This window comes from Rhineura floridana, chromosome 6 (genome assembly GCF_030035675.1).
Source record: "Rhineura floridana isolate rRhiFlo1 chromosome 6, rRhiFlo1.hap2, whole genome shotgun sequence".
Classification (NCBI taxonomy): Eukaryota; Metazoa; Chordata; class Lepidosauria; order Squamata; family Rhineuridae; genus Rhineura; species Rhineura floridana.
Window position 1 is genome coordinate 23,484,491 of NC_084485.1, and position 12,831 is coordinate 23,497,321.

General features: G+C 41.5%; 2 protein-coding genes across 3 annotated transcripts in view; one reads left to right on the forward strand and one right to left on the reverse strand.

Annotated features, from left to right (window-relative positions):
• Positions 1-12,831, reverse strand: part of RTF2 (replication termination factor 2) — a 78,428-nt gene that overhangs the window by 37,745 nt on the left and 27,852 nt on the right. The gene's annotated exons all lie outside the window — the stretch shown is intronic.
• Positions 1-12,831, forward strand: part of LOC133387108 (beta-1,3-galactosyl-O-glycosyl-glycoprotein beta-1,6-N-acetylglucosaminyltransferase 7-like) — a 64,413-nt gene that overhangs the window by 26,460 nt on the left and 25,122 nt on the right. The window lies entirely within an intron of this gene.

The window sequence follows — 12,831 nt, forward strand, 5'->3', positions numbered from 1 at the left end:
ACTGGAGCTCATATAGCTCACATAGGGGGAAAACACACTCCCACTTGGCAGGTTTTACAGAAAATCCTGCTGCTACAGGTGTGTGTTCATCCTCTGGCATAGAGAGATGAGAAGCTAAGGCAGTCAGCAAGGCCCTGTGGTGGCTACTCGCCCACAATCTCAGTTCTGGAAAAAGTAGCACTTGTACTACAACTACTCCTGTGACAATTTTGACTTGCCACAGACATCCAGGCAAAATACCTATTTACAAATCAGGCTTATGACTGCAGCCCTTCACACATATACCTGGGAGAAAGTCCTACTGAATGCAATGGGGCATGCTTCTGAGTAGATGTACATAGGATTGCACTGCAAGTTATCTGGAATAAGTATCTGCCCTTATGCATGATGTATATTAAAAGAACACACTAATAATTCACTAACAGGCAAAAAACCTTGCGGTTTAAGAATGTACCTATAGCCCACAGATATTTCTATCAAACCTTAAAAAGCAGGGAAATTGGGCAGCTATAGTGAATGCACCAGGGGAGCAGGAGCTCTGACCTCCTTTCTGAGATATTGTACTGCCCGACACATTTGTCAAAATGCAAGCACAACTTGGGTTGGTTTTTCCACGGTCCAGTCCACTTCCTGTATAGCTTGAAAGGATTTGGTAACATGTGCATCTGAGCATGTGGTGAGTGGTGGCAACACCTGCCATCTCCAAAGATGGAGAATTACATTTCTGTATGTTTGTTGGTGTTCTTCTTACTTTGCTTCTTTTCTGTGTGACTACTGTTTCTACAGAGAATGATGCAAGCTCAGTAATAGGATTATAGGTACTCTGTGAACATGGCTGATTTTTAATGAATTTCAACAAATTATGAGACCTCTGACTGAAAAAAAGTCCAAAAGGGCTGTTTTCTCTCTTTCTCTCTTTACACTGTGAACTCTCGATTTTCTGACTGTTTTGTGTATCACCACAAACATTTAGAGGGTTATTAAGCAAGAGTTTCTGAGTTCAGGGCTATAAGTTTTCCAAAGTTTTGTTTTGAAATGAGCTTATGGGAAGTATTAGAATGGCATAGGAGGGTATTTTCAATTTAACATTGCGGAATGTGAAAAATCCATGCAGACTATAGTATACAGCCACTCTTGTGGCTGTATAATTGAGTCTGTTATGCAGGCTCTTAAGAACAATCACAATAATGGTGCTTACTAGTTGCAGGGATTCTGCTGAAATCCAGTGAATTTCCAAAAGATGCGTGTCAAAATATGTTTGGATGTATTACGGCTGGGGTCCCCAACATGGCAGCCATGTACACTACGGCTCCCTCAGAAACCCCCCTTGATGCCCACTAAAGTTTCTCAAGTGTCTCATTTTTTAAAAAAACTGAGGGTGTTTGGACCTTCTTTTGATACAAGGTTGTCGTTTTTGGTCTCTACATTATTTTGTATTGAGGTTTGTGTAGGTGTTTTGCCAGTTTTTTCTGGGGCGGGGAGGTTCTGAACATCATCAGTTTTTCTTCTGTGAAATTTATATTTTGTGATGCCTATTTCCAAATTTCCATTTCTTAGATTTTCAAATGTACCCCTGGGCCCTCTATTTTGGGATCAAGCTTAGAACCAGGGATCAACTCTGAACAAATTTAGTGGGTTTGTATGTTTCTTTCCTGAAAAGTTCACACAGTGCAAAATTGTTGAGAGGATGGAAATTAAAATAAACACTAGACGTTTCTATACAACGCTCACCAAATAAAGAACCAGTTCAAAGTTTGCTGTATGGCAGGGGTGGCTAGTCTGTGCACTCCTGATGTTACTGGACTCCAACTTTCAGCAGCATGGCCAGAAATGCCGCTGAGGGTTGAAGTTCAGTAACATCTGGAGGGCCACAGGATAGCCACCTCTGTTATAAATTATAAGCAGCCTAGTTAGTAGTTTCAGAAGCTTGTTGATGACATGCATCTCTTATGAATCCACACATTTGCAATAAAACTAGCATTTTACTCAAGTTTATAAACAGACACTTGGCTGGTCACCTGTGGCAAGTCCCAACATGTTTTGATATTATATTCACAGTGACGCAATTCGCACGTCACATCAAACCACCATATTAAATCATATGTTTTTTTACCTATAGTTTAATGCAGGGGTCACCAACCTGGCGCCCATGGCAGGTAGCCCAGAATCTGAGCTTTCATTTTTTTTAAAAAAGTAAGTCTCTAGCCTTCATTTCTGTGAAATGAGCTAGTGTGCCTGCTCCTGCCATGTTATTAGCCAATGAGGGAAGGCAGAGCTGTGACTGATAAGTGAGTTGCTTGAACATCAGGTAGTAGGAAGTTCTGGAGTCCTAAAGCGCTGTTGTTTTGCCCTCGCTTTTAGTGCACTTTTCCTGATTCTGACTTTTTAAAAAAGTTCTTGGAAACTCCATTGTTTGCCCTTTCCCTATAGCAACTAGGATGCTCCTTTCCTGTGCTAGATTTACCTGAGATTAGGTAGTGCCTAGCAGTTACTTTCTGCAAATACTACTAAACAATAAGTGTGGGGAAATGTTAAATAATTCCCCTCCCTCCAAAAGGCAAATGTGAAAACTGCAAAGAGGCTTTAGTTTTGCAGGAGCTAAAGACCAGGGACTCATTCACTGTATAGCTAACTTACAGTATACATGCCTATTCAGAAGTAAGTTTCTTTTGGTTTAATGGGGCTTACTTCCAGGTAAACAGGTACAGGATGGCAGCCTAGGCTTTGGTTTAGGGTTGACATTGGGGAAAAGCAGAGTTCTTGTGCCTTTAACAGCTGTGTGGCAGGCAGAAATTCAACATGTCAAGCCTTTTCAGTACAGAAACACAATCATGGGGAAAGCTTCACCATGACTACTCTCTAATTTTGTGTTATGCCATGCCCCCATGGCAGCCATTTTGTGACTCGTGCCCCCAGCACTCTCAAAATTTGAAATGTATCCTCTGGTCCAAAAAACATGGGTGACTTTTGTGATTGCAAATACAGGAAATGCTGCATTGTAGTTCCATCTCATGTAGCAAAGGTGATGTCAGAAGAGGACCAAAGAATTACCTCCAGCCAAAAAAGTTTCTGCAACTCAGGGGAGGAGAGGGGAGTGGGGAACAGTTGGTTTATTTCTCTTTTTCTTTTTCGAAAAGTCTAATTGATGCATGTTTCAGCCATAACCTAGTTACAGTGAGATAATAGCTTCTTATTAGTGTGTGCATATGTGTGTGTAGAGATTAATTCAACCAGCTATCTAGAAGGGGTGGGGGATAGAAAATTGTTCTGAAGACGAGTGAATTACAACCCTCCTTCAGAATGCCTAGCAACTTGTATAGCTTCTGAACAAAGTACAATAATATTTTGATTACAAATCTAATAATAAGCAGATTAAATATGAGAACTGCTGTTGATGCTCAGAGCTTCCTTCCTTCTCCTGATACAGATCAATCCCACTTAAGCTTCAGTTGTTTTCAACAACGTATATTTCAAAAATAAACCCAAGACACACACCCCGCAGTGCTTGCAGCCCAGCAACAACATTTGTGTTTAATATATCATATTGTGGCTGGGGGGAGGTTGCCTGACCAACACGATGTGTAGGAACCCATTTTCTAAAATCCTGCTTCTTGCCCATATTATTTGATGTATCAAAATAAGCACACTGATCTGGGTTCAGGACAGGCACTATCAATGAGGATATGGTCGCTATACCTTCAGAGAGAGGGGCCGGAGCTCAGTGGGAGCACATACTGTACATGCACAGAGTTCCAGTCTCTTGACAGGGCTGAGAAAGAACTTGGGGGGAGGGGCCCCTGGGAACACATTATTAGTCACAGTACATATCACCACCAGCACTTGGGATTTATAGAGGTCAATTTACAGTATCCAAACCCTTTCATGTGCATGATCTTATCTTACAGTAGTACAGTAGGGCCCCACTCATACAGCGGGTTATATTCCAGACCCCCGGCAAAAAGTGAAACCCGCTGAAAAGCAGAACTCCGTTAATAAAATGGTGCCAGACGCCTGAAAAACACCATAAAAGCGGAACAAGAGCCGTATGAGTGGGGCCTTACTCTAACTGAAAACTGCCGAAAAGCGGGCCACCGAAAAGCAGGGCCCTACTGTACTTGCAGAGCAGCATCAGTAGCTGCTGCTCCTGGGAGAAGCATCTAGCCCCTACACCAAGGTGAAAAAGTATTAAGGTGCTGGGGGGGGGGAGTGAAAACAACAAGGCCTAGAGGATTTGCATCATCCTGGGATGACTTGCAATGTCTTGACACACAGCTGCTTCCTTGGGCTTATTTGGAAAGACTGCAGATGGCAGTGGGTCACTAAAGGGGGGGGTTCTTTGCTTCAGGTGGCCGCCCTTTTAGAACTGCTGAGCTGACAGGAGCAAAGTGCTGCCCAAGGTCCAACTGCAGATGCACCCTTTGCCTCCCGGGAAGAATTAGGTGACAGGGGAATATCAGCTTGGCCCCCATTCACTGCCAGGAGGAACTCTGCTCCAACTGCTAGTTGCCCTACGATGGCACAACTGAAGGGAAGCATACTTTGGAACAATTCACTATCTGCTGCTGGGCTGTATGTGTGGTTTTGTTTGTCATTGTTGCAGGCCACATTGAGGACCAATCCAAAGGCGGTCTGGGGGTGCAAGTCTTCAAAACAAAAATTACAGTGAGCAGAAACTGGAGACACCACAGTCATCGTGGCTGAGGCAAGGAGCTTGCTAAGATCTTAGACGTGGTAGAAATATTGTTCTGCCACAGCAGGAACGTGACCCAGCGTGCTCTGACATGCTGCCTGAAGGTAGTGGAGAAAAAGAACATTGTAACAGGCAGTTCTGGTAAAGCAGGCCTAGTACAGGGTATGCCTGGAGGCTATTTTCACAAAGTGGAAAATAGGCCTTGCAGCTCCAATAAGAATACCTCAACACACAGCATCCAATCTTGCATGGAACTCCAGAGCTGTGGTTTCTGCACTGGGAGTTATTGGGTTCAAAAGGTACAGTCACAACTAGCTGGGGATCTTAATCTTGTGAGGCTAGAATGATGAGCACCAGTGTGCCTCAAGAATGAACCACAGAACTGGGAAGCTACAGAACAGTGGAGGAGGATGTTCCTCATGCAATAGCCATGACACACACAGAGAAAGAGACACACTAAAGAAGGTTTGTGGATACTAATTTACTTGCTACAGACAGGTACAAGCCCATCTTCAAGCTTTTCATCCTTTGTGGGTAAGGTAATTATTTCTACAATATTTTTAAGAGAAACTTGCAGGATACATGAAGCTACCTTATATCGTCAGATTATTCTGCTGAAAGAATTGCACTGGCTGTCCATTAGCTACTGAGCCAACTTCAAGGTTCTGGTTTGGGTGTACAAAGCCCTATGCAGCTTGGAATCAGAATACCTGAAATATAGTCGTACCCGTTATATACCCAGTTGATCACTGTGCTCTGCAGGTGACCAATAGCATCTTATCAGGAGGTCTGTTGTGCACAACACAGGAAGCGGACCTTTAATGTTGTGGCACTGACACTTTGGAATTCCCTCCCCTTAGATATTAGCCTGTTATCTTTTCAGCACCTGCTGAAGACCTTCCTCTTTTAACAAGTCTTTTAAGTAGAGACATTATCCCAGTCTGCATCTGTGCTGGCATTGCTTTTTAAGATGTTTTTAACGTTTTTTAAATATGTTTTAATGTTTTGTCTCAATATGTTTTAAAATCTTTTGTTTTTAAGATGTTTTATAGTGCTTTTAGTGTTTTTGCTGCCTGGGCTCCTTCTGGGAGGAAGGGCGGGATATAAATTGAGTATCAATAATAATAATAATAACAACAAAACAACAACAATATGCATCCATATAGCCCAGTATTATCTGTTTTGTTAGTGGCTCTCCAAGGTCTTAGGCAGCCTGGCCACCAGAGTTGGGCATGGTGAGGATAGAACATGAGACCATCTGCATACGAAAGATATACTGCAGTCATTAAGCTATAGCTCATTCCAATCATAACCATACACAACTATATCATTCACAACCATTGTTTATGATTCTGTTCGATAAACAGGATACTCCAAAGGGGAGAAAGAAGGTTTCTGAAACCTATGGCAATAAGAGTTTGTTTGAAATGGTTTATTATTTATTTATTTGTTATATTTATACCCCGCCTTTCTTTTCATGATAGAAACCCAAGGCGGCTCCCATCCAGGCACTGACCAGAACTGACCCTGCTTAGCTTCAACAGGGTGCTGGCCTCATGTGCCTTCAGACCATAGCCTGGGACCATTTATCCCACCATCCCCACTTAATATTCCTGTCTCCCCACTGTTCTTCAACAACACTGTCCTTGCAATTTCAACCTTCTTCTGAAAAAGTTATTCATAGTAAAAGATTTTGGTTCTTTGAAACCTGGGTTGTCTGCCACAAGAGCAAGACAGCAGAAAAAAAGACAAAATGGAGAAAGGAAAAGAAACCAGTTGTCCTCAATATGATATCCTTTGGGAACAACATTACAAAACACAACTTCACAAAAAAAATCCCAACTCAGTGGTAGCTAACTCCCATAATTCCCAGCCATTGACTATGCTGGCTGGGGCTGATGGAAATTGGAATCCATAATATCTGGAGCACACCATACTAGCTACCCCTCATCTATACCTTGACATTTCTAAAGTAACAACCCCCTGATTCCTACAGCTTCAGCCTTCAGCACACTTCTGTGAAAGCTCTAAAGAACCCAGTGGAACCTACTTCCAAATAAATATGTATATGAACAAGTTGCAAACTGGATACAGTAAAGTCTGGTTTGTAATTATTTTGCTGGCAATGCTCTTTATTATTAATTTTATTATATTATTACATTATAATATATTTATTATATTAATGCCTTGCCTTTCTTCCATCATGCAACCCAAGGCAAGGTACACATGGCTCCCAGACAATCACCCATTAAGGCACTGCCCAGTCCCAGAACTGTTTGGCTTTAGCAAACTGGTAGTCTCATGTGCCTTCAGGCCATTCCCTAGAACATCTTTGTATAACCGAGTGAAGAGCTGTACTTTTGAACTCTACACCAGAGACTATGTAGGGCTTTTGTTTGTGGTTGAAAAGGAAGCACCTTCCAATTCAATTCATGAAATCGTATCCTGCTCCTGAAAAGAATACTTACAACATTTCAGTTTATTTCTCAGCAAGAGGAGGATGGGTGTGGAACCTCTGTTTGATCAAATAAAGGCTAAGTAATGTGGATCTCCTCCTCTCAAGATTTAACTTTACACATAGTTTGTCTCTGTTTTTATTACGTTATTAGATTTACATGAGGCTTCATGGGGCTTAAAGAAATGTTATAGAGGATATGTAATTGGAATCATAGAAGAGTTGGAAGGGGCCTATAAAGCCATCAAGTCCAACCCCCTGCTCAATGCAGGAATCCAAATAAAAGCATTCCCGACAGATGGCTGTCCAGCTGCCTCTTGAATGCCTCCAGTGTCGGAGAGCCCACTACCTCTCTAGGTCATTGGTTCCATTGTCGTATGGCTCTAACAGTTAGGAAGTTTTTCCTGATGTCCAGTTGAAATCTGGCTTCCTGCAACTTGAGCCCATTATTCCGTGTCCCGCACTCTGGGATGATCAAGAAGAGATCCCAGCCCTCCTCTGTGTGACAGCCTTTCATGTACTTGAAGAGTGCTGTCATATCTCCCCTCAGTCATCTCTTCTCCAGGCTAAACATGCCCAGTTCTTTCAGTCTCTCCTCATAGGGCTTTGTTTCCAGTCCCCTGACCATCCTTGTTGCCCTCCTCTGAACCTGCCAGTTTGTCTGCATCCTTCTTGAAGTGCGGAGACTAGAACTGGACGCAGTATTCAAGATGAGGCCTAACACTCAGACACATCTCCCAGTTTAAATTCTGATGAAAAAAAATGTGTGACACAACTTCATTGCATTCAGGATTTCACAATTCCCTGCAAACAGCAGCCAATGAAATTGGTCAGGTGTGTTGGAAGGAAGCAGTAGCTGGAACCACTCAGCTGGGCAAGTGAACTGTTCACCCAGCCCTGTCGGCCTGCTGCTGTTCTCCCGCTCTGCCTGATAACAGCGGCCTTTACACCAAGGGAGGAGAGAAAACATTTTACTTCAGGCTTGAAGAAATCTGCTTGCTGTGTCCAGCATTAGGCATTTTTGGAGAACTGACTGCTGCTTACACTTTTGTTGATATTTCACTGTACTCAGAATGTTTTTCATGTCTGACTCTGGTTCATGTGTTCTGATAGTGTATTTTATAATGTATTTTAAATGCTACAACATTTATGTTAACAAAACGAATTCTTTGTTCGGTGGTAATGTTATATCAATATGCCTTTTTTTCTTTTGTTTTGAGAGTCACGTCGGCACATTTGTGTGGAAAAGCGGCATACAAATAGAATAAATAAATAAGATACGATGTATCCTTGCTGTCACAGAGATCTATGAACCCATTCCCCATTTCTCAAAGAGTAATAACATTCATAGTGCTGGAGGCTTTGTGGCATTTCCAAAAGAGCCCACTGTTTTGCGCACAGGCACAGAAGACCTTCATATTATTCTGGGATCATATATTTCAGGGGACATTTTGTGGCATTACGCACTTTTTATGACCTTGTTTATAATTTCCACACGCTCACTGCCATCATAAGCTGAACCTGCGATTGTATGTTATAAAGCTGACATGTCGCACACTATGCCTGAAATTTTCACACGTCAACACTCCTCAGCTGTAATGCCATGGAGGTTTCTTCTTTATTGGTCTGGGGCTTTACTACATTTTGATCAAGTGCTTTGTAAGTAACTCGGAATAAAAAGAAGAGCAATATGGAATGCATGAAGAATTTCCAAGGAAAATGCTCATCTTCACTATGTATAGATAATGATGTACACTAACTGCTTCTTGGAAAGTCAGTCAAGGTTGCTTCTGAGTATAGTAAGCTACCAGGACAAAAGCTCATGACTGAGTGAACTGGCGACTTGGCTGGCTGCAGAAGACCATCTACCAAGTTATTGGATTGTAGGCAAGAGTCAATCAATCATATCAGTCTTAATTCATCAATTAAATCTGAAAAATGCTGCTGATGAATAAACACATTTTAAAGGGAAAAACTGTCTTTGTTTGATGCATGCACATGTCACAGCAGACATGAAGTACCAAAAAGATGCAAACTGGGTGAAGTGACTTAACAGAGGTTGGGAGAGGGATGGAGTGCTAAGTGAAAACAACAATGAATCTAAATCCTGATGAGTGTGCAAAAGAGGCAATGAATAAAACAAGAATGCTTAATTATCCTCTATTGTAATAAGCAATGATAGGTCCACAGCTATAGCTCCTATTCTTAGCTGTCAAAGAAAAGTTCATCTTTAGCTAGAGTGCCGCTCCTGAAGGATTATTTTTATTCCAGAGGCCCAGGGCAATGGAAAGGGTTACTACATGTAAGTTAGTTATGTCATATGAGAGAAATGTAGAATACTGTTATGTATTTGTGTGTGTGTGTTTAACATGCTTGTATTGGGTCTAGTTCACCTCTCTGTAAATGCTTAAAGGGGGAGATCACTTGGGGAATAGCACTAATTGCCGCTTTAAATAAAAAACAAAACATTAACGGCGAGAAACACAGCAACCAACTCCCTTTGGCCCCATTTGCTGTACTTTAGTTTATCTTAAGAACATGTCATCAGTTATACTTCTGTGGGTAACCTGCAGTCTGTTTTCAATCTTAACAACAGAGCAGAAGTAAATGAGAAGGAATTACAGATACTTTGGGGTATCCATGTCTGAATTTGACACTTCTGTACACATTCTTCTGAATCTAAATGCGTAGGCTGCTCTGTAAGGCCAGCTGGGTGTGTGTGTGAGAGAACTACAAACATTAAAGGTAGAAATTTAGGATATACAAATGCTTGTCCTACTCAGAGGAGATCCACTAGACACGACTAATTTAGGTTCATTAGTTTCAACGGGTCTACTCTGAGTAGGGTTTAGTTGACCTCAACCCTGTAACCTTGAAACAAAGGCATTTATTTGAAAATAAGAGCTGATTTTCAGTTGTTTGAAGCGAGTATCATTGGGATGTACACATATTTGGACTGTTTATTTGAATGTATGTTGCAATCTTTAATGCAACAGAGTGGCAATCATTTCAGAATAATACTACTGTTCTAAGTATGACTACTCCAGGTTAAGGAGATTGAGGATTAGTGCTTGACATTTTAAGATGCTGCGTTCCTTAAACATATTATTTCTGTGCTGAATGGCAGTTATTTTCAGTGGACTTGCAGAAGAAATCCAGGAGATTCATTCATCCAACTGTTACATGGGTAGGCTTGTTGGATTGTTTTCAAGATCTCAGCCTTTGGATTTAGAAAACTGTGACTATGTCTATTTGCAAAAATGCAAACATGTGCAATACTTATGATAAACCCAAACTTGCATTGTAAACAAATGCCAGAAACATCATGTAGGATGCACTTCACTGCACATGGCAGGATAGTTTATTAGCCTATACTTGAATATTAACACACTGGCTTAAAATAAGGCTGTAACTGTTAGACTGTATCACAACCCACAATCCCATTAAACCTTACCATTTGAACTTCCACCTCAGCCGCCATGTTCCAGCAGATCTGGGATTCGGAGGCCACACAAACCAGTTCTGTACAGGCAGTGGCAATACCCAACTGAAGTAATCACAACACCCCACAGGGAGCTTCAAGCCTATGGCAGCCTTTCCCCCCAATTAGAGCTGTTGGAACTATTCTAACCAGTTGTGGTAGTGATGGGGGATCCCACATAGCAGCTGCATTGTGTAACCTCCTGAAATCCAATTTGTCTGGAGTTTTTTCTAGGGCTCCACTGACACAAGGGGAGAGCCAGTCATGCCAGTACATCTGGGACTTTGGTGGCCAAATCCTGTCCAGTCTCTTCAAGCTTTTCCACAGGCAGGACTAATGGTGGCATCACAAAAGGGTACCAGCAGAAGAGACAGCAGCCTCAACTTACTTTGTTCGTCTGAAAAAATTTAGATTCACTGAGCAACAGCAGAAGGATATGAAGCATGCCCAAAGCATTAATTTATAACAAAAATCCCTGTTCTGCATTTTTGATACATATTGTAAACAGCTTTGAGTCTGAAAGAAAAGCTGGCTTTTAAAAAAAAAAAAGTTGCTTAAATTATAAAATAAACCTAAAGCCACTAAATCTTGCTGACTAAGTTGCTTCTATTCAAGCTTCTCAGCTTAGACCAAGGTTGTAGGCAGGCCTGGAAATGTATACTTGGATGTTTTTGGCTCAAAACTCTATAAGAGTTTAACACCATGAGGGTATACATCTGAACAGAGAGAAAAGCACTTCAGAAATTTACATCCCAGAGGTTGAGTTGATATGACACACAAGGTCATATCATCCAGCTCCTAGACCAGTGATTCTCAAATGGTGCTCCCAGGCACACTGGTGCGCCCTAAGAGGTGGCTAGGTGTGTCTCAAATATTATGAAAGTATATTTTAAAAATGAGAAGAAACCCATTTGTATAGGGTAAGTAATAGTTTTCTATAGTTTAAGTTATTTTTATTCATAGTTTAAAATATATTATTTTTAATTTTGTACACTAAGTGCGCCAGAAAATTTTTGTATGCTTTACAGTGCGCCGCGAACCAAAAACGTTTGAGAACCACTGTCCTAGACTACAAGAACCTTAATGGCATTTGTTCTTTTCCCTCATCTCTCAGTTTTATACAGTAAGATACAAAAGAGACTAGGAGATAGGCCTCGCTCTATCAGGAGCCTTACGGTTAAGTCTATTTTCTCAGCCTCTTCACTATACTCTTTCCACCCCCACATCCACCCCATTCATCTGCAATTATGGGGATAATGTCAATCTACCTTACAAGGCTGTAGGAAAGACTGCTGCCAAAACAGTCCACCCCATGCTCAACATGGGCTGAGAAAATACTCATTGAAATGCTGTTGGAACCCTCTGTTAGCATCTCAGTTTTAGAAGCCTACACATCTGAGTGCTGAGAGAGAATCAAGTCAATTGCTAAGGGATTAACTCAAGCCTTGCCAGAATTCAACTGTTTCACAGAGTGCTCTCAATAACTATCCAACTGCTAAACAGTAGGCCAGCTTGCACATGACAAAGCTCAACCACGCTTGAGAGATGAACCCACAAAATGTTGGTGTATGGGGCTAAAATTGTGGGCACGTTCCTCCTCCTGCTGTGCTGCTCGGAACTATGCCATGGTTTGGCTTAGCATTACATCCAAATCCGGGCTCATGGATTGTCTCCCCAAAACAAAGCATGTGCGGTACGCCAAGTGCAACCTTGGTTACTGCTTGTGGATGGTTTGGAGAGAAACAAACCACAAAGATGCAATGCTAAGCCAAACCACAGATTAGCTCCCAGCAGCAGGAGCAAAGCACCAGCACACTGCATGTTCATAAACTTAAACTTAACAATGATATAAAATGATATGCAAAGTGGGCCATTGTAAGAACTTGTCAATTTTAAGAGTTCTTGAACACTAATGAGTGAACCTACTTTTAAACCTACCTAGTTCTGAAAGTCTCATTTCCCATTTCAAAGAGAACTTTATATTATATAGCCATGAGAGTGGCTGTATACTATAGCCAGCAAGGATTTTTCACATTCCGCAATGTTAACTTGAAAATACCCCTCCATGCCATTCTGATGCTTCCCTTATATAAGCTCACTTAAAAACAAAACCTTACAAAACCTATAGTCCTGAACTCAGAAACGCTTGCTTAACAATCCTGTCAATTTTCATGGTGATACACAAAACAGTCAGAGAGAATTGAG